The following is a 26760-nucleotide window of genomic DNA, read 5'->3' as shown; positions in this document are numbered from 1 at the left end:
GTTATATTAATATATTAAATTAAGAATTGAAATTTATATTAATTTTCATATATTAAAATAGTTATACTTTACGCATTTATTACTAAGTAAAAAAAATTATATTGACAATTTTTAAATTAAATTATTATCCTTAAAGAATTTGTTTAATATTAAATTAAAATTTCATATCTAATTTTTTTTTTGTTGGCATGCTACATCACCGTCATGTATTTTGAGGGCCAAAATTAGGAACCCACATTACTGTAACTTTTCTTCAATAAGATTGTAAGAATGGCAGCAGTTGAAGCTGAATGTGAACAGAATGCTGCGATAGAATAATAATTCTGATTTCTTGGCATGTATTGGCATATAATAGGTAGCTAAGACTCTTTATCATGTTGTAGTTGACGAAGCCGTTTTCAGATGGTATGAGCAGGTGGTTTAGTTTTTATTTACAGGCTATTTGTTTGTGTGCGCAGATTGTATTGTTTCCCGGCAATTAATTGGAGTCCATCTGTGGAGACTCCTCTTTGCCCTAGACATTCCTTGCATCCGATCTGGTTGAGCAGCCCCAGATCTTTTGCTATCGTTTCCCAGCAATTAATTGGAGTCAATCAGTCTAAACTCCTCTTTGCCATAACAATTCCTTGCATCTCGTCTGGTAGAGTAGCCCCAGATCTTTTGGTTTAACTCTTTTTGCAAAGTCCATAGTTCAAATGGATTCATTACCAAGGAAGCGGAACAGAGGAGCAGCAGTAAACCGTGCCGATTTAGAAAACACACCTCGGCACCTTTCTTTCCAACAGCAGAGGAAGCGGACAAAGGGCTTAGATTTGTATCCTACAGCAGCTTCCGTTGCTCCTCCTCCTCCAAGAAGGGGTTCCCTAATTCACCAGAAAGAGGATTGAAGAGAAAGGTTGGATGTATTCTTGCTTCTACCCGGACTGGTAGGAAGCGAAAGATTGAAAAAGATTATGATTTCGGCCTCGAATTAGGACGAGGCAAATTTGGTCTGGTGAGAATATGCAAGAGCAAAGCTACTGGGGAAGAGCTCGCCTGTAAGACTCTCCCAAAAAAGACTGAAGAAAGTGTGTACAAGGAGATTGAGATTATGCAGCATCTGTCAGGCCATCCTAATGTCGTCACACTCCGAGCTGTGTATGAAGATGCAGAATCTTTGCATCTTGTGATGGAGTTATGCACTGGTGGACGCCTCACTGACGAGATGTCTCGGACTGGACGCTACTCTGAGCATCAGGCAGCAAACTTGATCAAGGAATTAATAATGGTCATTAAATACTGTCATGAGTTGGGTGTTGTCCATCGGGATATTAAACCTGAGAATGTTCTCAAAACCAGTTCTGGACAACTGAAGCTAGCTGATTTTGGCTTGTCCACGCGGTTTGCAAAAGGTATTTGTCTGTCCTTTGGTTCTGCTCACTAAACATGTACACAAGAACATATCATCATTATTAAATAATTCACCAGTTTTCTTTATGTATTTGACTGAGAGTACATTTTCACATTCAAACAGGTCAAAATTTATCTGGAGTGGTAGGGAGTCCTTCATATATTGCCCCTGAAGTTTTGGCAGGGACGACTTATTCAGAAAAGGTTGATGTTTGGGGGGCTGGTGTCCTCCTACATGCCCTTTTGATAGGCATATTACCATTTCGAGGAGGATCTATTGAAGCCATATTTGACGCAATAAAACTAGTACAGTTAGATTTTCATTCTCAAGTGTGGCAGCCCATATCAGGGCTAGCAAGGGATTTGCTATCAAGGATGCTTTCAAGGGATGTGGAAAAGAGACTTTCTCCGCAGGAAGTACTGAGTGAGTAAATTGTTGCATTGCTGAGAATTAAATATTTTGTATTATCTGTTATCTTTATTTTCTCTTAAAATGTAATTATGAATCTATTGATCATATTTTCATCATCTGTGGCTGCAGGCCACCCTTGGATCAAGTTTTACACGGAGTCTAATGTAAAGATTCCAGGCAGCATTCCAAAAGGGAAAAACTGTTTCCTTGCTGTGAAGGATCAATGCTTAGAAGGAACGCTACTTCCATTGTCTTCATATAAAAGGAAGAAAAGAGCACATTTTGCAAATTCAATTCCAACAGAGTATGGAGAAGATGAATCTTTCGCTGGGCCTTTGCAGGGACATGTGAAATTGTAGATGCCCTTGCAGCTGCTATTTCACAGATGAGATTATCTGAGCCAAAAGGGAGCAGACCTTGTGTTCCTTCAGGCCTGTTCCACTGCAGTGGTCGTCTCACTTAAAACGCAGATTGTGTACAGCATTTTGAAAGCATGCCATTGCTATTGATGACTGTTGCTGACCTTACAGTAAGTAAAATTGTTGAATTGCTGGGCATTAAACATTCTGCATATATGTGCTATCTTTATTTTCTCTTAAATTCAATTATCAATACACGACTCAATCATTCTGACAATATTTTCCTCTACTGCTACAGGCCACCCTTGGATCAAGATTCTAATGTATAGATTCCGGCGAGCTTGTCAAAAAGAAAAAAGCTTATCCTGGTTGTTAAGGGTGAATGGCTAGACTAATCTCCACTTCCATTACCTCCATTTAGAAAGGAGACAGCACACAGAACATGGATCTTTCATCTGGCCTTTGCAGGGTTTCCCACATCCAAAACACCTAGCACTTGATGTCCAAGCAGCAGGGAAATATGATCTTGTAGATGCTCTCGCATCTGCCATTTTAGTTATAGAATTATTTGAGCCTAAATGGAGTAGCCCTGTGTTCCTGCATGCCCTGTTCCACTCCAGTGCTTAAGTTACAGCTTGTGTACAGCATTTGAAAGCGTGCCATTGCTGACTGTTACTGACAGATAGTGATCATTATTTATTGATTGCGCGGCTCAAGATGTTTATAATGGAGGTGTGACTAATATCATGCGTTGATTGATCCATTCACTGACTAACAGAAGTGAAAACTAAAAAATATCTTAACATGAATGACTCCATTGCTTGTGCCAGCTTAAGGAGTGCCCTGCTATTGAGCCCACTGAACATTGAAAAATACTGATATCAATATATGTACAGGAATTGAATAGTTTGTTTTGTCACTTATACATAAGTCTCACTTAAATGAAGTGAGAAAGCAGCTAGAAAAAATGCAAGATATCAGAATTGCATTTTTGTATATTATCATTTATACATATCGTTTCCCAATAGATTTGGGAAAATTCAAAATATTTATATTGCATTTAGTCATTTAGTCTTTTACTTGACGGAGCTTTTGTATCTTCTTTAACAATTCATTAGGTTTATTGTTGCTATAATTCATTGTGTGTTCAAGAAATTATTTGAGTTAGATATTGTTGCTCCATGGATTTTCCATGTTGGAGCTATGAGGATTTTAGCAGGGAGGAAAATGAATTGGTTAGAATGATATAATGCAATTTAATTTTTAATTGGAAATTTTAGAATGCCATTGATATATTTTCTCTAAGATTTGGTATTTATAGATTGTATAGTATTGGTAAATGTTAGCAAACAATTTAATACCAATGTTTATAAATGACTCAGTGAACAGATAACTTCCATAAGTTAGTCTTTGATGGTTTTTCAACCTTATATGCAATTTCTGATGAGGTAGCTTGCTGGACTTTATACCTGGTTTTAGCATGTGTGGAGTTTGTTGAGAAAGGAACAACAAAAAATCCCTTAGGATATGCATCAAATATCTCTAAGGAATCTTCCATTAAATCTCAGAAATTCTTAGCTTGGACCAATTGGTCATGTATCATAGTTAAATGGAATTGTCTGAATTTACCATTTTTTTGTTACTATTAACTCAAGCTTTAATTTTATTTGAATGCAGCTCAACCTTCCCATTTTTCATTTCTTGGATTGGTTGATGGTATAAGTTCTCTATTAATCTTGATACACCTGCCCATTGCCAAAGGATGAATTTAGATGGAACATTGCATAATGTCAAATGATGGATTCAATTTAGTAATTTACTTTTTTATTTACAATTTTGATGATTTCAGAAATGTCAATTTTACATTGTTGGGATTTTATTTTTTATTTTATATATTAAATTTTTAATAATTTTATATTTTTCATTATTTTGATGTCCCCCCATTTCCCCAAAATTTCCTTAAATTTTGGGGTTGCTTATATATTCCCCCCTTGTGTTTATCCCTGCTCCTGCATTTCCCCATCCCAAAAACTCAATGGAACATTGGTAAAAAAAGATGGAATATTGTTATAATAGACAACAAGTCCATTCCTAAGGTATCCAAAGTTGATGAAGTTGAATGGCAGAGGAAGTTGCCCGGATTGTCTCAACAAGACTTGTTTCAATGTGTAGAAAGTAATAATGAATTCAACCTTCCATTTTCTAAAAACATACATGAAAGTGCCTTCTCTTCGCTATACAAATAAAGCAATAAATGACCATTTGATATGGAAGGAACATGATAACCTTCTCTTGCAGGGTACCTACCCACTTTATGAAAGGGAATTTCCTTTGCTTGCCATGTTGGAATGCCAATCCATGTGGGTGCCCCTTTCCAACATATTATGTAATTGTATTATGGATTTGTGTACATATGTTCTTCGTATGGGCCTGTATGTTTCCTATAGTTAGGCTATCCACTTGGGGTGACATTATTGAATTGAGCAGAATGCTCTACCATGCTGAAGAGGCTTCCAATGCATGTCCCCATTACTTGTTAGTTTTTGTAGTGGATAAGATAAGATAATAAAAATTTCTTGATGAGTTTTGGTGGCTACCAAACATTCTATAGGGTTTTAAAACCCTTCAATCATTGTGGTGCTATGACCCTTGTGCAACCATTCATTGAATGTGATTCAAATTTCGTAATGTAATTTCCAAAAAGCATAAAAATATTGGGTAGATGGTCCAAGAGCTGCAGGAATGCATTGTCAAGGTCTTCTTTCAAAGTTTTTAGATAACTGTAATTTCCACTTGACTATATGTAACAAACTCTATAATTTTCCATTCCATTAAGCTTTGGTTATCCATGGCTTTTAATATAACTTATTTCTATGCTAGTTGCCTTGCTCTCTATATTGTAAAGAAGTTTGGATATATTTCCATATGAGATTCAAAGTTTTCAGGCTCCCTTAGAGTCCAAATGAGAAGTTCGGTCTGAACTCTTATAATCTAATGAAAGCAAACTTTTGTGCACCCACCTTTTATTTAACTTGTGACAAATTGAGTTGAACTGTAGATGCCTTATAAATATGACGCTCTCTCTGCTTTCCTAACCTTCTTAACTTCTTCAAGGATGAATATTGTCGTCTAAATTTACAACCCAAATATTTGTTAACATTTTCTAGTGAACCCTAATATGAGATGACTTTGAAACTTCCATGATGCATGCATTTGTACATATATATTATTATTATTTTCTTCTGATTTTGAATCTAAAATATGCTTGTTTTCTTTGAGATAAAGAACTTTTATATGGCTCATTCAATTTGCTTGGGATTTCCTTGTATGTACTATAGGGAACAATCACAACTTTTCTAAAGTTTTCAATGCCTTGTCTTGGATTTGGTCATCGAAATTACCTCTTGTCTACAAAGATGCTTTTGAATTCCTCAACACTGATGAGCCTTACACAAGAGGATGACATTGCTCAACCCTAGAGAGACTTTATGCTTGAGAGAAGAGGCTTTATGAGGATGTTGGGTTATTTATCTTTAACCTTGAACTCTTTTTCTTTGTTTTTCTAATCCCATATCCCATATATTGAAAACTTCTTTAGTACTTAAATAATGTTTCCCATTTTACCCGTACATAGTGAATGGAATCATTTGTTAAGTTTGTAGTGATCGATAGGGAAAATTTACTTTCTAGTAATCTTTGTTGTGAAATAAATTAACTACCTAAATCGAGAGAAATCACATTCTTCTCATGTGAAATTTTGTTAGCATCAAAGCCTTCTCAAATCATATAGATAAAATATTAAGGAAATTTTTCTATCAAAATTTGCAAACTCTTAAAATTTCATTTGCCTTATGTGCCTTGCTATAGTAAAATCTTATATTTTTTTAGATGAAGTCCAAAAGCTCAACCGTAAGACTTGTGTACTAAAGCGATTATCACTCACGTGATAAGAAAAAATACTCACGATTATGGGTACATAGGCTCTTGCAATTGAACATTTGGGCTTTATCTCTAGAAGCACAAGATTTTGTTAAAACATGCCAAAATAATATGGAGAAGATCCATCCACCCACAATAACCAACAACTTGTGATGGATCTTTTATTTTTGGAAAAACCTTAATATCAATTTTGGCAGATCCCTTATGTAAGTCACATGCAACATTGGACAAGGAAAGGGATGTGACAAGTGACAAGGAATCACAGAAGACCTATTCTCACAAAATAACACCCATTCTTTACCCAAATCAGAAAAGGATTCAATAAGAGAAGTAACATGAGGCTTAGATACCAACATACCAATAGAGGAGGCAGCTGGAAATCCAATTAGTGCAGGGTGAACTCGATTACCTCCTTCTAGTGTCAGAGATATTTCCTTTGTTAGATCCTTAGCTCATTGAGAAGGAATCAAAGTTTCGTCCATGGGAGTATCTGAGGGGGTGTGTGAGGTATCATTCCTGAGTTCACTCGGGCCAACATTAGATGAAGTTACCTTAGTGGTCACCTTCGGCTGATGATCTTTCTGAAACCTTTTTTTTAACAACAACTTACAAAAATTTAGGGTATGTCCATATTGGTGACATCTTCAGCATTTGAACATAATCCCTTCATAGTCCAAAGGTTGTAGACTATTGCTTCCATCCCCCATATCCAAGTCTTCTAATAAGCCCTCTCGCAAGTCAATATTTACTAAAACCCTTGCCATCAATTTGTATTTGGTTAGCAGAAAAGAGTAATCTACCACTAGGAAGGTATCTAGACTATTCCCCACATCTTTGAAAATCTCCTCTTTCCATAACTTTGGCAGCCAACTAAGGAGCCACACCTAGATTGGTGTTACGTCCAACCTCTCCCTACTCGCATCGAAAAGGGGTGTCCAAAATTTGAATATAACTGGAGTTGAGTCTATACTCCATATCCTCTAAGATATGGCGAGGGATTCTTCATGAGATTTGTAGTCAAGCTGTATCCACCCTTTGGCCAAAAGAAAAACATCATGGGGGTTTGAAACAATTGGACTTACTTCGACAACCACCCAAGCTTCCAACATTTTGATGTTGAACTTCTAGCCTTGCATCCTACTAACTAGGGTTTTGCCTGTCATCATTGTCGCTTCTTGTATCCGCACATCCACCTCTAAGCTAATGATGAATTTTATGTGAGTTTTCTTTCTTTTGATGACCCTATCTTTTTCTCCCTTAGATGCTTGGCTTGAATCCACTGAATGAGGTTTTTTGAAACCCTCAATTCTTTGAACATCCTGCTCACCTCCCCTAGATTCAAAGCCCTCAATATTTTGAAACACTAGAACAAAAAGGTTTTGCATATAATTTGGGATGCTACTGGAAATGGGGTTGTAACCCTTAGTTGAGACCTGCCCTATAACAACTTGTGCAGATGGTGTTTTGATGCCTGAATCAAATCATTCAGGTATCCATGATTCCCTTCCCCATGAGGTGCATAATCGATTTATGAACAGGGTGCATTTACCTTAGAGGAGACCTCTGTAGCCAAGCCCGCATGAGTGTGTAAAGTCCCAGAAAACAATATTGCTACTGGGGTTTTTTCCCATAACCGGTCAAGAAGAGACTGAACCCTTATGTGACCAAGGGAGATAACGGATTCCTTCCATAGGCAAACAATTGTCTATGATTGTATCCCTTCTAGTTGCAAACCTTCTCTCCAAACTTCCACCAGGCCTAGGCCCATGGAAAATGTTGATTGGAGGCTGACCCCTCTATTCCTTGTCTCCTTTCTTCCCAGTAGGCTATAAGCTCCTCAAAATTTCTAAAAATGGGAATTTAGTCATAACTTTCTTTGTTGAAGTCCACCAAATCCTCCATGACCATGCTAGAAGGTTCCATAGTAAAAAATTCCAGATCAAAGGTTGTCAGGCCCACCAGAAATGTGATCTCCCCTTAACACTTATCTCTTCGTTTACCTCTCTCTACAGGACTCGATGCATTAACAGATAAACCCCCATTGACTCCTCTCCTCTATAACAGGAAAAATACACAAACTTACTAGGTGAAAAATGAAAAATGAGAGAGATTTACTAAGGAGGAAAGAAGCTTTCCCCTTGGTTAAAAATTCAAAACCCTAGCCCATCGTCATTCTGCACTAGACCTCCCACTTCACTCCTCCCACATTTCACCCCAACAATATTATATATGTTAATATATAATATAAATATAATAATATTATATATAAGTATTAGGGGAAAAACTCCACACTTAAGTGCGCTTGAGCCAAAGGTGATCTGGGATGGGTGACCTCCCGGGAAGTCCTGGTTACCAAGTGAAAGCCCTAGAAGTGATGATTGACGCTATGTGATTCATTTCACTAGTTTCAATCCCACTTCTTCACCCTTGTGAGCATCACCTGATGCAATGAGTGCTAAGTGAACTATTCAAAAATCATGAGAAATTAGTCAGTTACGACTACCTCTCATGGAAATGGTCATACGTGAATGACTTACTTAACGCAGTTGAATCCCAAAATGATATCTAATATAATGCACTGCGTAAACCCCCTAATACTTAAATTTAAAAAGAGTGAAGAGATCTCTTCATGAATGGTTCATGAGGCACAATACTTGCTAAGGTTTGCAAATGGGGTAGCAAGCTAAGTGGGCTTGATTGTGGGGAAAAACTCCACAGTTAAGCGCGCTTGAGCCAAAGGCTATCTAGGATGGGTGACCTCCCGGGAAGTCCTAGTTACTGGGTGAAAGCCTCGAAAGTGATTCATTTCACTAGTTTCAATCCCACTTCTTCACCCCGGTGAGCATCACCCGATGCAATGAGTGCTAAGTGAACTATTCAAAATTCATGAGAAATTAGTTAGTTATGACTACCTCTCATGGAAATGGTCATACGTGAATGACTTACTTAGCGTAGTTGAATCCCAAAATGATATCTAATATCATATATACTTATTATTAACATAATATATGTTATACTTTATTATATTATTATATATACTTTATTTATTTATTTTTTTACCTTTTGCAAAAAAATAATAGCTAATATATATGAGATGGTATGAATATATTTTGTTACAATGGTGTCTACACCTAATTTATAATCATTAATATGCACTTTCTCTTCAAAAGTCGTACATTACACCTAATTTATAATCATTAGTATGCACTTTCTCTTCAAAAGTCGTACATTTCCTTTTGCTTTAAGATATACAGTTCAATCCTGCATTATGCATTCCTATATATATATAAAGAAAGAAAGTTATCTTAAGTTATGGATTCCTTTTTACTTGTATTTAGTCATATTAAGCTAAGTATTTGTTATATATTTTCTAACTTTAAATTTTTCGAGAAGAACTAAACTGCCATACAAACCCTGTTCACTTTAATATATTCATTTCCCAATTAAAAAGTTATACTAATTACTTTTCATGAATGATTTCTTTTAATTGAAAATTTCAAATTCAATAACATGAAAAATTAAAAAGTTAAACATGGATGTGAAATTATCTTAAAACTATGAAGTGATAGAAATGTTTTTTTTTTTATGCACAACTTTTAACTAGAACATCCATATAAATTAGATGGTTGGTAAATGTTGATAAGCATCAAAAAGCATACCCCACAATACATCTGACGTTGCCTAGATTAAAATACATCATAAAAATTAACTAAATTATAGCATTATTATTATTATTATTATCATTATTATCATTATTATAAAATGAATTAATATGAGTTAAACAACACTCTTAATCATAAAAACATATATTATAAAATGGGTCTCTATGGCCCCCCAAGCCTCATTCCGACCAGAACTATTGGCACAGAGGGCCAGAGTATTCAAAAGATTGACCCTTACGAGAATTATTTCTGCCAGGTTTAAGAGCCATACATCACAAAAGAGAGACAAAAAGAGCACAAATATTGACATCAACATATCAAGGAGGGGGGCGGGGAGGGACTACAGGAGGTGCAACATGAAAGCTAACATGTTCATGCATATGGAAGTCGATGTGTTCAACTCGAGCTTCCAGATCACGAAGACACCCATTGGTGCAACATTGGCTCTAACGAAGATTGTGTAACTGCTCCAGAATCTCATTCCAGATAAAATGAATATCATTCATATATGCAACCACCTCATTACGGTCCTCATATCGACATTCTCTAATGGTCCAGATTTTCTTGAATTCATCTAAGTTTCTTTGCAATGGACTTCAATGAAGTTGGAGCGTCAACCTGGCTAGGAGAACGAATCAGAGAGGGAGCCACCTCACCATCACATTCCATACCTCCAGAATTACCTGGAGAAGAGCTTTGACTGAGAGCCAGATGACCTGAAGGGAAATGGTGGCCACCCCCATGGCATGGTTGCCCACGATGGTGCAACATGTTGATCGGACTATCAAGATTATAGAATGGGATGTGGAAAGGGACAAGACACCCCCTTTCAGAGTAGAAGATAGAGCCCCTACCAAAAACACAAGGGAGTCTATCCAGCTTCGAAGCACTACACAACCATCGAGGAGAAGCCCTGGATCAATAAGAGATAGACTTACTCCAAGTTAAACTTATGATAGGGATGCCTTCTGTAACTAGGTGAACGACCTTCTAAATGATCGTTGCATGCACCCAATTAACTAGAGACCCCACCCACATGGAATTAACCCCATACCAGCAATAATTTAGAGGAAAAAGAGAGTTATAAGCATTCACTGACTCAGGACAATGAAGATAGTGAACACGAGAGCTAGACTGGAACAAAGAAGGTGGTAAAATTCGATTGGAGGCAGACACAAGCTAGAAAAAATGCCAGCGTCTAGGGCTTGAGCAGTTGAAACCATCTGACTCAGACCCCCGAAATCCCCACAGTGAGAATTATCGATGTCACTCTCCTGGTCACTTTTCCACTTCAAAAGACTCCATATGGAAATAACTCAAAAAACATCCATTGAATAATAAAGAACCCAGTCGGAGAACCAAAGACAAAGTAGAGGGGTTATCTTCACAAAGCACGAGAAACAGTCCACCTTAAACTTTCTTTCAGAATTGATGAAAATTTGCCTTATTTCCCCTCCTAGCTCGGTGCCGAGAAGAATTCTGTGTCTCCAAGTCGAGCTCGGGTCCCAAATACTGATTTGAAAATCATAGTGAATCCATACTACATCAAGATGGTGAGCCACTGCATTGCGCCAGCTGAGCCAACACCCAGGCGAGCACACTCGGTCTCCGTCATGAACCTTACTGCACTCCCAATGCCATAAACTCATCACCCAAGTTATGAAAATTGAGTGATTACCCTGAGCACCATTTAATTTCCAAAACTGAGCTTCTAGAGAGTTCGCATGATAGGAGTACTATCATCATGATCCATAATTAATAACTAGCATGTTTTCCGCATGGGAGAAGGGCATAGCCTCGATGCCTAGTTTCCAAGCCTTTATCCACAACCATAGGGGATTACTATGGAATTTTTTACCTGTAAATAATGTTTGTTATAATGCCATGAGACAACACAATGGCTTATCAATACCACATGCCAATATGACACGTGTAGATATGATATTTTCTTTAATTAATTAATCTGAGATAAATTCATTAAAAGAGTATAACTAACTTGAATATAAATATAAATATTGTGAATATTTTGGCATAGTCCATGCAGATTAAATCTTTACCATCTACCCAATAATTAATTAAAATTTTTGAAAATTTATTACGAAATAAACAAAATTCTAAAAACTTATTCTAAAATATAGATACATATCAATAAAATGAAAAATAATAACATAATTGTTTTTCCGCATTTTGATGTTTCTATTCATATCTATTTTAACATTTGCATTTTTCAATTAAAAAATCATACTAAATTTTTTTTATTGCAAATTTAGAATTCATTAACATAAAAAGAGAAAAAATAAAGAGCATAGAGCAACAACAATGAATGCCTTTTGGTGCATAGTTTTTACAAAGTTGCCCAACATAGTTATCATTTTCATTAGTGATATTATGAGGTGCATAGTTGTCACTTCATAAACAATTGTCAAAAACAATTGTCTTTTGACAATCTAATTGGTGCATGGTTCCAATCAAACACACTTTAAAATTTCAAATAAAGTTGCCTACAATGTTAGAAGGCCATCATTATTGCTCTATATATATATATATTTATATTTTCTTAATAAAAGTTATATAACAATAACTTAGTTATGGTTTTATTTAATATTTCTTATTAAATTATGGTCGCAAGAAAAAAATAATTATGTTGATAATTTTTTTATTTTTATTTTTTATTTTGAAATAGATTGGTTAGAATTTTAATTTAATTATCAATAATCATTAAGTAGAGGATACAGATTTAATCTCTATAGAATATTTTTGGTAGTATACACAAATCAAAGGTTGATATTTCTAATTAAATTAGTAATGTTATTTTTACCCTTTTAACATAACTACTTTATTATTCAAGGTCAACAATGACTCTCCAATACAATAGGCTTCTTAGGTTCCAACATTTTAATAGGAAGACATCCTTACAAAACTTCCTATCACTATACAATCATCTGATTAAGGTAATTACAAAATATTTTAATTTGTTGTCATTCTTAACAATCTCCGCTTGGACAATAATTTTCCTAATCCATTGTCTATGCCCATTCATCATATTTTCTGCAACCCAAGAGAAGTCAAACACCACTACAACTTCTTTACCAAAATTGGTTTCATGAACATGTTTATACAATTCTCCTGTATGTGGACCTTTTTAAGAGCTACTTTGTCACCATTAATTATGTCTTAGAAAATGGTGTTGGCATTATGGTACATGTGTTGTCCTTGATGGCAACTCACATATAGGTCAGTTCAGAAATGATAAAGGGAAACTCACATTGTAACAGGTCTATTCAGAGGTAACATAGTAATGGTACAAAAGAACATGAAGATGGGACAAAGGCTTACAAATCAGAATCAATAAATTGAGGAAAAAGAATGTTTTAAGTTGTATACGCTATTTAACCTAGTCCAAGTTGCGTATACACGTGGGTACACATAATAAAATGAGTGTATACGTATGCACATAGTTACACAGAAAGAAAAACGCGTATGGAATGGAAAATTAAGGTCAAAAAATACCAAGGGTCCATACCATGGTATTAGCCCACAATGTTGCACAGAATAACAACTACTTGATCCCATCTAAGAATACCATAGGTTCTAAGTGTTGTTTTGGTGTATGGTATTGACAAAGGCTCTAAGTGTATAAGGAGGAGAAGATCAAAGGGCTAAGTGTGCAAGTGAAAGTGTTTTTCATGAATACTTCTATCTAAAGTATATTTTGTGTTGTAAGGGTTATGGTTATGATATAGATCTGAAACATCTTATGCACCCTTGGATACAATGTTGGATCAGGATCATGAGACCTGAAATGACTTATCATTGTATGATCTGATAGTGGATAGGCTAGATCTAAGTGTTAACGCATGTTTTATCATTTAAATGCTATGATCTAGGTATATATGAAGTCTTGAAAAGTTATGAAGTTATAAGTCATTATTTGCAAATCTATGTGCTGGTTCGCCTCGATGAAGGCACATATATACGCGGGTTCGACACTTCCAAGTAGTGTATGCAAAGGAAGGGCTTACTGTTCAGAAATGATTGATCTATCTGATCAATGTTGTTGTTTTATTGTTGTTTGCCAATGATGTCTTCATTAGATCTTATGTAAAACTGATTATATAAGGAGATTGAGTCTGTCTGACTGATTGATTGAGTAAGAAGGGTGATCTTTTGTTGTTATATGTTCAGAACTCTGTAATATGACAGTAGATCTTCAGAATGTCTTCGGGTAGTATATTTTTTGGTTTATAAGTTTTATGATTCAATATCTTTAGAGGTTGTAGTGACCAATCCAGGGGTCTAGATTAGACTAAATTTAATGTCAACCAAGGTAGGTAAACTTAGAGGCACATGTCTACAATCTATAGACCTAAAAGGATCTCATCTACCTAGATAAGTGTCTACTGTGACAGGCTAAAGCACTCTTTTACAAGAGATAGGAATATGTTTCCTTTCACACTTTAAACACTCAGATCATCTAATTTAATTAACTGCTCTACAAACACAGCGTGTTACTAGTCTGAGTTTTCAATCCTCTTACAAGGATATCATTCACAAAAACTCTTTCTCGGTAACACACTAAGCACCCTAACAATCAAATTCATAAAAACTAAAGACTCTTTTAAGCATACTAAAACTCAAATGCATGAAAACAGAGTCCACAGAGATACTTCGAAATTCAGTGCTCAATTAAATCTTTTACAAGATCTTGTTCAGTAATTTAGCAATTGAAGTTTCAAGCTATCACCATGAATCATACAATAACACTCGCAAGAACTTCTAATCGAATTAATTAACTCACAAACAAAGAAATGGCATCAAACACTATTCAGATCTGAAGTCTAAATGCTATGAAAATGAAATGAAAGTATACCAGTCCCCACGTAGGGCCCGTCCACGCGTTGATGGTACACTTAGAAAACTTCAGATGTTGAAACCGTTAACACATAAAACACTGGAATGATGAAATGCTGCCTATGATTGAAGTCTGGAAATCAATTACATGCAAGAACAAAGTTCTGGTAACAATACAATACGTAGTCTTAAGTTTGCTCTATGTCTCTTATCACGCAGTCCTATTTGCAATCGAATGTACATACATTATCACACAGATGTTTCTGCTTTTACAGTCAAAAAGGTGATTTTTGTTTTTTTCTAATCTTAACTGATTTCTGTTGGACACCTAATCCTAATGGGTTAGTGTGGAAGCCGAATAGACCAAAGCAGTCCAAGAGACCTTGGGATCTGAAACCCAAGAGTCACATAATGTACTATAAATGTAAATCATTTGTCAATAAAAATTGTACTGCACGATTTATCTTTCATATTTTCTTTACTGTCCATGTGTGTTTAACACGGTATCAGAGCTGGCGAATTCTGGCCCTGCTCATATTTGAGCCACTTGTTTTGTGGTCTCTATGTATATGTCATTTGTGTAGACCTTCCAGTTCTGCCCATTACCTATAAAGCTCCATTAATTCATTATTTGCCAGAAATCTGCTGACTCTGGCTATTTTAAGCCTCTTTGTCTGACCCTTGAAATCATACCTGCGCTCTCTCTCTTCTGCGTTACTTGCGCCCTCTGTCCTTTAAATTATGCCTGCGCTCTTCACTGTTTATAAACATTTTGAAAAGCGTTGTCCTTACAATTGAATTTGGTGGGCCTGCTATATAATCCTGGTGCATTGAGCGTTTGTAACGCCCCTTACCTGCTCAGAGCTATTCGACCTGACCCTCCACAGTTGCTGCTCACCTCTGACCATAACGCGCTGCTTTTTCCAGCGCTACCTCTGCCGCATCACTGCATCAACAGCCAATGCTGTTTGTGCAAGGATTTTGAAACTGAGTGTTGTCATTGCAATATTCATCAGGTCGGACCGGAAGGATTATGAATTTGCCTTATTGTCCCAAACCCGCTGTTCTAAAGCATTACGAGCACACTCAACAACCATTCTATAACCAGAGATAATTGTCATAGGGTGAATCTTCATTGCTACTAGTTTTTCTGCCTCTCGCAAGAGCTCGCCAGCCAAAACAACTACTGAAGCGGTTCCATCTCCTACCTCATCATCTGGGACTTTCGAGATGTCGACCATTACTTTGGTAGCGGTATTATCTATGTGAAGCGATCTCAATATAATAGCGCCATCATTTGTAACGGTGACACTATGTCCCCTGCTTGTGGATTGCAAAATTTTGTCCATCCCTTTAGGTCCTAGAGTCGTCTTTACAAGGTCGACTATTGCCATGCCACCAACAAATGAAGCCATCATGGCCCGTTCACCCTTCTCGTCCCTGGCATCGTCTTTAAATAACCTTTCAGTTGCCATGTCTGAGAGCAGGAAACGTTAACTGCAGAATCGATCGCCTCCTTTCTTCCGAAGGCTTCTGTCCGCCGGGAAGGAAAATATTTGATTGCAGAGGGAAGTAGAGTCTTGAGCGTAAAGCGAGGGTTGGGGATTTTCAGCAGGAGAGAAAACTGATTTCTTTCTCTGCAATAGAGACTTAGTGCACATATTAAGAGCAATAATCTTCACAAAAAGAAACGACCTTTCCAACGAATGCTCGGGGCATTGAATAAATTTTCAGGATGAGCGGGAGAGAAAACTGATTTCTTTCTCTGCAATAGAGACTTAGTGCACATATTAAGAGCAATAATCTTCACAAAAAGAAACGACCTTTCCAACGAATGCTCGGGGCATTGAATAAATTTTCAGCAGACAAATATACACCAGCCTCTATATAAATATATAGCCGAGAATACCCATAAAAATGGTATTATTCTTTGTTGAGCAGATTACGGATGAAGCCACATTTCTGGTTGATTTCTTTCATGCATAAACAACACTCCTTTGCAAGAAAAAATGAATGTCTTCCACAATCTGCAGTTGAAGTACAAACAGTTCGAGCACGCTAGAATGAGTTCAGCTCACTTACATAATGCACAAGCAGCGGTCTTAAATGGCTCTGTCAACTTCTCCTGAGAAGAGCTTTATCAAAAGCATCACTCTTTCAAGTCTTCTAGTATGGATCTTATTTCAGGTTCGTAACATCTACAAGTGTCGTTAACTGATGCCAATAATAGATGATGTCAAAGCCCATATGATCAAGATCCAAAGTTTCAGATATGTTGCTTTATTTCTGCAATGGTGTGTTGACAAATTGAGATGTGCCGCAGAGGGTAGACAATACGAATGCCTCAAGTATATGCTGGACTAAATTCTTGGATTGCACAGATCATTTAAGGTCGGCTCTCTTTTCTAGGCCGCAATTACACAAGATCTCCGCCTTATATCAATCCGGAAATAGACTAATGATCTACCCTTACATATATAGTGATAATGCCCTTCATGTAGGTTCTTTCTTATACCTTAAAAATTCACAGAAATAAAGACTGTGAGGATGTCAGACAAACTTTGGTTCTTTGATGCTTGAGCCTAGACTTTAGGCCACAAAAAGTTTCAACGTGGATTCTGTCACTGAAGTATGATGACACAAGTCTAAAATAGGTTCGAATTATTCACACGATCGCAGAGATTAAAGGGCTGCAAGACTCGGTGATATATGCTTAGAGGGGCCGCAAGCAATTTCAAATAGATGCTCCACAGAGATAACCCTTTTTGGTCTTGTTGGCACTACTCCAGCAATTGCAAATAATCAGAGAATAACAACCGTCACAATAAATATACTAGAATTTCCAGTATGAGTCGACAAAAAAAGGCAATGCCTGGAATCCTTGAATGAACGTAGCTTTCAAAATACACATGAATCCAGAGGAACCATTCAACACCACTTACGTATCTTGCTTCTGAAATGGATCATTGAAACCGAGAAAATGGATCTTGTGAATAAGACCGAGAGCCATGTCTAGACTCTAAATCATTTAGAGAGACCTTCAATCAACCTTGCAGCAACTGTAAAATATCAATGCGAAAATCCCCAACCCTCGCTTTACGCTCAAGACTCTGCCCCTCTTCCACAGCAACAGCAACAACAACAACAACAACAACAGATCGTGAAATGCCAACACTGTGACCGAGTTGGCCATTTGAAAGATCACTGTTTTGATCTTCATCCATGTAAGCACTGTCATAAAACCAACCATTCTTCACACAGATGCTTCAAAAACAAACGTCCTGCAAGAACAAAGATTCATCTTGGATGGATCGCTTCTTGGCAATGGGCATCAACAGCCAAGAAGATATTCCAAACACATGTCAGAACTTGTTCCAGAGTATTGAACAGTCTTGCAGTTGAGTTTTCTCCATCTTCTCACTTTGTATTTGACAGGGGGGAAAATGATGGTCATCTACAAGCTTCAAAGCCACATCAAGCGAGCCTGAGCCACAACTTGCCACACCAGTTTCAGAGCTGTAGCCAGAGACAAAGATGCCTGAACATGCCTACAGTTGGCAATCTAGAACACTTCCTCTAGCAGAAGACTCCAGTTTCTTGCCAGTTTTGGAAGAGTTCCAGGAATCGCAGAGTTGTTGGTCATCCTTAAACCATCACAGATTAAGAACACTTCCTCTAGCAGAAGACTCCAGCTTCTTGCCAGTTTTGGAAGAGTTCCAGGAATTGCATTAAGCATTCCAGAGTTGTTGGTTATCCTTAAACCATCATAGGTTGAGACTTCCCTTTTTCAGGTTGAAGTTTTACCTTTTATGCGGGGTGAGACCTCCCTTTCATGGTTGAAGGTTTCCCTCCTTAAAACAATAGGATCACTTCCTCTAGCAGAAAACTTTAGTTTCTTGCCAGTTTTGGAAGAGTTCCGGGAACTGCACTAAGAGTTCCAGTGTTGGTGGTCATCCTTAAACCACCGCCCTTTATACCAACATTTCAGAGAGCACATTCAGCCTAGTGCTGCCATGCATTTTTACACATTTTGTATTACAGCTCTCTTCTTGGAATCATACATAACCCTTCGGATTAAGGGGGGGAATGTTGGACACCTAATCCTAATGGGTTAGTGTGGAAGCCGAATAGACCAAAGCAGTCCAAGAGAGCTTGGGATCTGAAACCCAAGAGTCACATAATGTACTATAAATGTAAATCATTTGTCAATAAAAATTGTACTGCATGATTTATCTTTCATATTTTCTTTACTGTCCATGTGTGTTTAACAATTTCCAAAACAAAATGAAATCAGTTTAGGTAACTCTGGCTTTTTGCTACTTATATGACCAAAAAGGTTGGGTTTGACCAGCATTGACCATGTATCCAGGAGCTCCAGATGCGATGCTGAATAGATCCTTCACCATGTATGTACATCTGTGATCACGTCCCTATCCTCAGTTTTGATTTTCCTGCCATGCCACGTGTCACAACATAAACCAATTATAGGAAGTCATGACATCCCGTAATTTTGTTGAAAATTTCTAATTTTTAACATAAAAATCCACAAATTAAATTTAATGTAAAATAACAATTATAATGCTTAATTGATCAATTTCAATGGAATATGAGGGGTTTATGGGAGAAAATGATAGATGAATGATGGATTCTTAGAAGAAAAGGATGGCAATAAAATAGTACCAACATCTCCCCCAAGCTCGATGATTTAGCATGTCCTCATGCTAATCCTGATGTGCTCCTGATATGCTCCCTTTATATTTTGTTCCTGCTTGTGCCTCTGCCGCTTGTAGCGAGATATCTATACTCCTCTGAACTTGGGCATTCTTCTGAACTTGGAACTCATGTTTCAGTTTCTTAAATTTTTCTTTGAGAGATTTTTTCTGAGTGTACCATTTTGTCACCCATTTGCACGTTTCAGTTTGATCAGTCCTAAGTTCTTTGATTTTCTGCTTCAGTTTCTCATTTTTCTGTTGAATCTTCTTGCTTTGAGCTCTCAACATTTCATTTTCCTTCTTTATGACCTTCTCCAACATGTTTTCTTCCATCAATTCCTCTTTTAGCTCTTCAATTTGTTTCTGTAACCTTCTCTGTTTCTTGTTTGTAGGTGCTGGCTCTTTCCTTTATCCCTTGTTACTCTCGATTTCCATTTCGGCTTCCTGTTTTGGCTGTGAATGAGCACTGCTTTCAATTTCCATTGGTGCATTTGCATTTGACTTTGGTTGATCATCTTGTGTTTGGTTCTTTTGTATTCTCCTTGATCTTCTCATATAAGTAGTGAAGATTTTATCTTGTTCAATTTTCTTGGCAGTTTCTTGCCTCATCCTTCTTGTTTTTACACCACTGCTGGGTTGAGGAACATTGCTTGACTTACGCTCAGGGTTTTCTTCATCAATATCAAGCATAAACTCCATGCGTTCTTGCTGTTGTTCTTGTTCATCTTCTTTAATTTGATTGGCAATTAAAAATTCTTTCCATGATTTTCCTCTCCTATACAACTCAAATTCAATTAGAATTTTGATCAACCCAAAATGACACAAACTCTTATCTTCATTACCCTTTCGTTTTCGAATGGTCGTCAACATTTTAGTCAAACTTTGTAAGAGGAAGTAGGTTAAACTGATGGTGCATTAACCTTTTAAGTGCAACAGAAGTTTGATGTGATATAGGTACACTATACTGTAATGCCCTCAACATGTAACAAATTTTTGAATAATGTATACCATTTCGTCACAAGGGTGAATTGGCCAACTTCTAGGAACACTCCTTTTCCAATTGACAGAGGAAACCCTTGACCTAGATATAAACTGAGTCCATGATTTTTCCTTAAATTGTTTGGTTTTGAAATACTTTTCCCCTTCTGGACTGATTCCCAATGTTTGTGCTATGGTATCCTCTGAAATTCTAAAAGAGAAGTTTCCTATTAATGCTTTCTCTCCATTGAATGTGAATGCAAATTTCTTTGTCACTTCTTCATTGTTTCCATTGAATTTCTCTAGAAAGGATAACCAGTGTTTTCCCTTAAAATCGTGACACAATCATCATGATATTGTGAACTATCAAATGTTTCAGGCTCTGCTCTATTGGTCATTTAAAAAAAAAAAAATCTCTGTCCTAACCCTTTTGTTTATGCTTAACAATTCAATCAGGGTTTTTCAATGTGTTACCTCTTTTCCTGTGTTCCACTTAGCTGACCTAGTAATGCCCTCGATTCTTAGGGTTTCCTTCTTTAATTGCTTGGGCGGCGGTAGAAACTCGTGGTAAGCCTGTTTGCTATGCTCTCCCTTTGTAGCGCCTGCTGTCTCGGCCCTCTTTGAAAACTCAAAGTTTGAATACTCACATGGTAACGCACTTTATGAGCTGAGAGTTTTATAGAGTGAAAACTTAACAACCTACCTTCACCCATTTGCTATAATGATAATGTAGAGTTGAAGGAGCATTCACATCATAAAGACAGAGGAGCGGTACTGATTTGCATAGGTACAATCATGAGAACACCATATACATGCAAAGAGTGCTGTAATGATGATAACGGATATGTGTTTCATGAGCCAACTTGGGTCAAAAGGCTGTTTTATAACTCCCACATTCAAAATGAACGAAATCATTTAACACTTGTCTTTCCAATGATTTACCACTTGTCTTTCCAATGGTTTACCACTTGTCTACTATGTGTTGGTACTTGGCTGATTGAAAAAAACTACAACAAAACAGGCAATTTGCGCCAGATTTAGCACCAGATTCTAGTGCATTTTTTTCTCAATTGGGATGAGCAACCTGGTGCTAAATCTGGCTCTATTGTACAATTTTTAAAGCGTCCTTTTTTGCACCAAATTTTGCATCTTTTTTACGCCAAATTTTCCATCATTTTCTGCATCATATTTTGCACCAAGATTTTCATTTGGTTTTACAACAGGTTTTGCTTCTAGTTTTGTGCCTTTTTTTGCATCTATTTTTGCATCATTTTTTGCTTCCTCTTTTGTCGAATTCTTTGCTTCTATTTTTGTGTCATAATTTGCATCGATTTTTACACCATATTTGACATCTTATTTAGCGCCTTTTTTTACATCCAATTTGTGCCAATTTTTGCATCTGGTCTTATGCCATCTTTTGCTTCTAATTTTGTACTTATTTTTACATCTATTTTGGTGCCAATTTTTGTGCCTTTTTTTACACCATCTTTTCCATCCAATTTTGCACCATATGTTGAATCTGGTTTAGTGCCAAATTTTGCATGCATTTTTGCACCATTTTTTGCATCCACTTTTGCATTTTATTTATCTCCCTTTTTTTCATCGTATTTTGCACCATATTTTGCATTTAATTTTTCATCATTTGTTGCATCCAATTTAGCATCATTTTTAACACCATTTCTTGCATCCAATTTTTCATCCTTTTGAGCATCTAAATTTGCATCCTATGTTGAACCATATATTGCATCCACCTTTGCATCCCATTTTGTGTCTATTGTTACGTTCACTTTTGAGCCATTTTTTCGTCTACTTTTGCATTTGTTTTTGCACCAAGTTTTGAATGATTTGTTGCATCATTTTACATCCAATGTTGCATCTCAATTTGCATCCAAAATTGAGCCATTTTATGCCCATTTTTGCACCATTTTTTCTTCTTTTGTGTCCAATTTTGCACCATTTTTTATGTCCAAATTTGCATCCTTTTTGGTATCTAGTTTTTCATCCTTTTTGGCTTCCAAATTTGCATCCTTTTTTCTGCCACATTTTGTGTCCACATTTGCATCTCATTTTGCACCTAGATTTTAGTTGGAATTTTCATCTAGTTATGCATCATCTTTGACATCCTTGGTTTCACCATTTTTTAGTACCATTTTGCATCTTGTTTTGTGTCTTTTCTTACATCCTTTTTGCATCCTAATTTTACACCATTCTTTGCATCCTCATTTTGGTGTCCATTTTTGCATCCTTGTTTGCACCCAATTCGGTATCCTTTCATATGCCCTATTTTGTTCCCCTCTTTGTGTCTAGTGTTGCACCCTTTTTTAATTTTACTTTAAAAATCTTTTTGTGTCATTGTTTGCATATTGTTTTGATGGCTAGTTTAACATCCAGTTCTACTCCCAATTTTTCATCCATGGTTAAATCCACTTTTGGCTTCTTTTTTAGAGTTTTACTTTTATTTCCATTTATGACCACCTCTATGGGTTCATTTTACTAAGTTCATTTACATAGTGAAATATATTAAATTTTCTAAATATCATTTTGTTCTAGGATTTAATGCATGGTTAGATGAAAACAAAACCCTCTCAGTTTATCTCAGAAACCTAGGACAAACCAATTAAGAGAAAGGTTGTTCTAAGGCTTAGGATTCTTAGTAGATCAAGATGTAGAGTATAGATTAAGAAAAAGAGAATGAATTCTTGTGAGTCCTCGCATGCAGGTCTTCTTGGAGTTTTTCGTATAGCCAAGAAGCACTCCTAGCTAGCTCCAAAGCTTGGTCCTACACATAAGAGAGAGAATAAAGCAACCTTCACAACATAATATCTTAATAATCAAAACTATAAAAAACATATAAATATTATTGAATAAATAAATATAAACCAAAAACCCATGCATACATTAGTTAAATAGAAGAAGTAAAGAATGAATAGAAACATATGTTAGGAAGAACAACTGATATATATGAATAAAGGAGTTGGAGGAAAGTTACAACAATCAGATATAGTTGCAACATCACCTCCCCCAACTCATAGCTCCAAAACTCTCCCTCTCAAGACAGATCTCAAGAGTGTGACAATACAAAATTCCCATCATTTTTTCAATGGCCAAGCCTCTAATATATAGGAAAGTGGAGGCTATGAAGATTTCCAAAATTCCTCATTAGTTCAATTTTGGAAAAATCTTTTGGGTGAATAATGTTTCCTCATATAAAAAAGGAATTTTCCACTTTTTAAATGCTTTTGTGCTTAGGAAAAAGCTTCCCCATGCTTTATGGCTCTTTCCCACTTTTGTATGCTTTTATTTTTTAGGAAAAAGCTAAAGATGAGGATAAAGAGATTACATTCCACCATATGTTTCCGAAAGTGACCAAGAATGTCAAATTCAAATTCTAGTTTGCTTATGTTTTAGTTTTTTTTTTAAATATATATTTAGTTTTAGTATTTTTTTTTTCTAGAAAAATATATTTAGTTTTTGGTATATTTTTCTATAAGAAAAATTATATTTTGTTTTTATAAAAATGGATTTTAAACATTCCATTCATGCTAAATTTGTGACTTTATGATAGGAGTTTAAATTATATATAGTAAAGTAACTTAATGTCATGTGTCGTGTTGCTGAGATGGGTGTTATACATCTCTTTCTTGCTAAGTTATAGAATGTGCTTGGGTTTTCTTAATGCAATAAAACTAATTATGTTCTTCATGATATCTTGAAATGTTCATCTTGAACGAGGCTAATAAAACAATAAAGTTAAAATAGGTTTTCCTTTGTCCTTTATAGATCTTTGTCCCCATTAATCTTGGTCTTAATAGATTAATTGTCTTGTGGTGGCCTTGAGTGGTCACTTCCATTAGTTGCATGCTTTGTAGTTTTCAGTTAGTGACATTTTTTAGGCTTGATAATATGTTATTTAATTTATTAAAATGTGTTGTTGTCCATATTATTGTTAAATATTAATATTAAATATACTGATTTTTAAGCATGTTTTAGCAAAAATTTCCCAAAATGTTTATAGATTGTATTTTATAATGCAATGATTCTTTGCTTGATGAAATTGTTTTGGATATTTTTTTTAATGATTCATTGATTGATGAAATTGTTATGGATATTTTTTTTAGTATATTAAACTGTATGTGATAAAGTCAAAAATCACCTCTTTTTTAGATTTTCATTGATCAATTTCCCTTAAGGCCATCAAGTTCACCATTTGGTCCCAGGTTAAGGAAATATAGGAGTCATGAAGTGGAATTTTCCAAGCACTTAAATCTTGAGACATGTTTCTTTTTAGTCACTTTATACTTTCTTTCTATGTAAATTTTTGATGAAAATAGTCTTGGAACATGAGGGGCGTCAATAGTTAGCGAAAACAAACTCCTAAAAGAAAAATGGTATGCAAAGCACCCATAAATAATGTTGATATAAGAAGCAAAAATATTAAGTGAGGTTCAACCTCATATAATTAGAAAATGGGGGAGGAATTTCCAAGTAGTAGTGATTGATGCTTAGAGATACTTGGGTGGAATGGTTATTATTTGAAATGATTAAGACATCAAGGTTACCAATATGTTTATCTCTTTTCGCATTATGACAATACAATTTTAGTTAATTGACATTGAGGACTACTACCATGTATCCAATGTCTATGACTCCAATATCGCAAATGGAAAACCTCTATTTCTCAATTCTATTTCTAGCACAAGTAATTTATACTCCCCATCTCCATGGATTGTTGGGAGTGACTTCAATATTATAAGTGTCTCGAGGAAAAGAAAGAATGAATCGAAATGTTTAACAAGATATTTTGTAAGCTATACCATTAAAGCCACAAAGTAGTCTCCATTAAAGTTGTCAAGAAATGAGTCTCCAACCCACACATGTGGATCAATGAGATGTAATACATGTGTGTGTGGTTACGAACTCAATACACCTCTATAATAACTCCACAAACTTATGTATTTCACTCTGTCACATAAATTGACAGTAGTGTGACATAAGTAAACCAAGAGTAGACATGAAAGCCTTAGGAAACAAACATTCCTTAGATCCTCAATTAGGTGCTTAAATGATGAAGTGAAAATGCAAGGAGAAAAGAAGAATTCATGATTTAACCATCACATACATGTGATCAAGTGTGACTAGGAGTGTATATATTCATATATTTTCCAAAGAGGGAGTGAATACATGAGTTACCATTTATTGGCCCTTATTTTTCTTTCTTTTTCATTTTCTTATATATAGGACTTAGGGAATAAGGTTTTCATAAGTTTGGCACAACTCATAGATATAAGATTTACATGAATTTTCACTTCAACCTTAGAGTTTAGACTTAGATAAATCAATATAGTGTATGTTTAATGATTTTGGCTTTCACTTTTTTATTGTATTTCATCACAAATACAAAAGGGGAAATATTTTGCCACAAATCTATGAATGCTTAATCATAAAGTCGTCATGTGATGAAAACAAATTAATGATGTTATTCTCTACGAAAATGATGGGTATTCTTGAGAAAATCTTATGCTTGTGGATGTTTCCTCCCTGGTTGAGAGGGAGTGAGGGTAGACACCATGTTATCCATGTGTCATGTACTATGGCTAGGATTAACAATCGTAAGCCTAGTAAAGGCACTAGTAGGGATAATGGTGGATTGGATAAACATCTGGGACCAATATTCTTTGAGAATTTGGACATTGACTAGGACTAATCGCCATAAGTCAAGTACATAAATCCAAGATAAGAATAGTCATGAGGATTGACATTTTCTGGTGTCAAATATTATGATAGTGGATTAGGAAATGATCATGTGAGGACATACCTGGTAAACATCTTGGTGGGGTAAGTGCCTTGAAAGGCAGTGGTGTCCAAATTTATGCCTCCCAACATTGTGCTCTGATCTAATGGAGAGATAAACTTGTTAGTCAAGGCCTTACTATTTTGAAAATTTTGGCTATGATGATGTAAATCATCATTGATGCTTATCAATCTAGATCCCTTCTTATATGAATATTTCAACTTGAGAGTACTTTTTTGTCTCATTATGAGTACCTCGCTAGTTTAGAGGGAGGGTCATCATCTTCATTATTGCCATCATCACCACCATCAATGTGATCATTATTGTCATCATTTCATTATCATCATAATCACCATTCATGTCTTCTTCATGATCATGATCATCATCATGATTTTGTATATTGTTGACAATTGTTCATAATTATAGGTATCATAAGAAATATCACCAACCTTAGGACACATGATATATGAAAGAAAAATAACCACTTTATTTTTTAGAAATGATTGATGATCATCAACATCACTACCATTATCATTGTCATTATAATTTTCATCATCCCCATCATCATAAATAATATAAGTTTTATCATAATTTTTGTCATCTTCATCATGAACATCATAATCATCATTCATGCCATTATTGTTCTTGATTATGACCAAGATGAAAA

At 35.8% G+C, this 26760-nt stretch overlaps 2 pseudogenes; one reads left to right on the top strand and one right to left on the bottom strand.

The window, feature by feature from the left end:
• Positions 1 to 270: 270 nt before the first annotated feature.
• On the top strand, positions 271 to 2264 carry LOC149225418 (serine/threonine-protein kinase PEPKR2-like; annotated as a pseudogene).
• Positions 2265 to 15643: 13379 nt separating this feature from the next.
• Positions 15644 to 16087, bottom strand: LOC149225417 (T-complex protein 1 subunit beta pseudogene; annotated as a pseudogene).
• Positions 16088 to 26760: the final 10673 nt, after the last annotated feature.

This window comes from Pinus tabuliformis, chromosome J, assembly GCF_031772625.1.
Source record: "Pinus tabuliformis cultivar Carrire ecotype Pingquan chromosome J, CPIR1, whole genome shotgun sequence".
In the NCBI taxonomy this organism is placed as follows: domain Eukaryota; kingdom Viridiplantae; phylum Streptophyta; class Pinopsida; order Pinales; family Pinaceae; genus Pinus; species Pinus tabuliformis.
The sequence above is the reverse complement of the archived record's forward strand: the minus strand, read 5'-3'. Positions and strand labels throughout refer to the sequence as shown.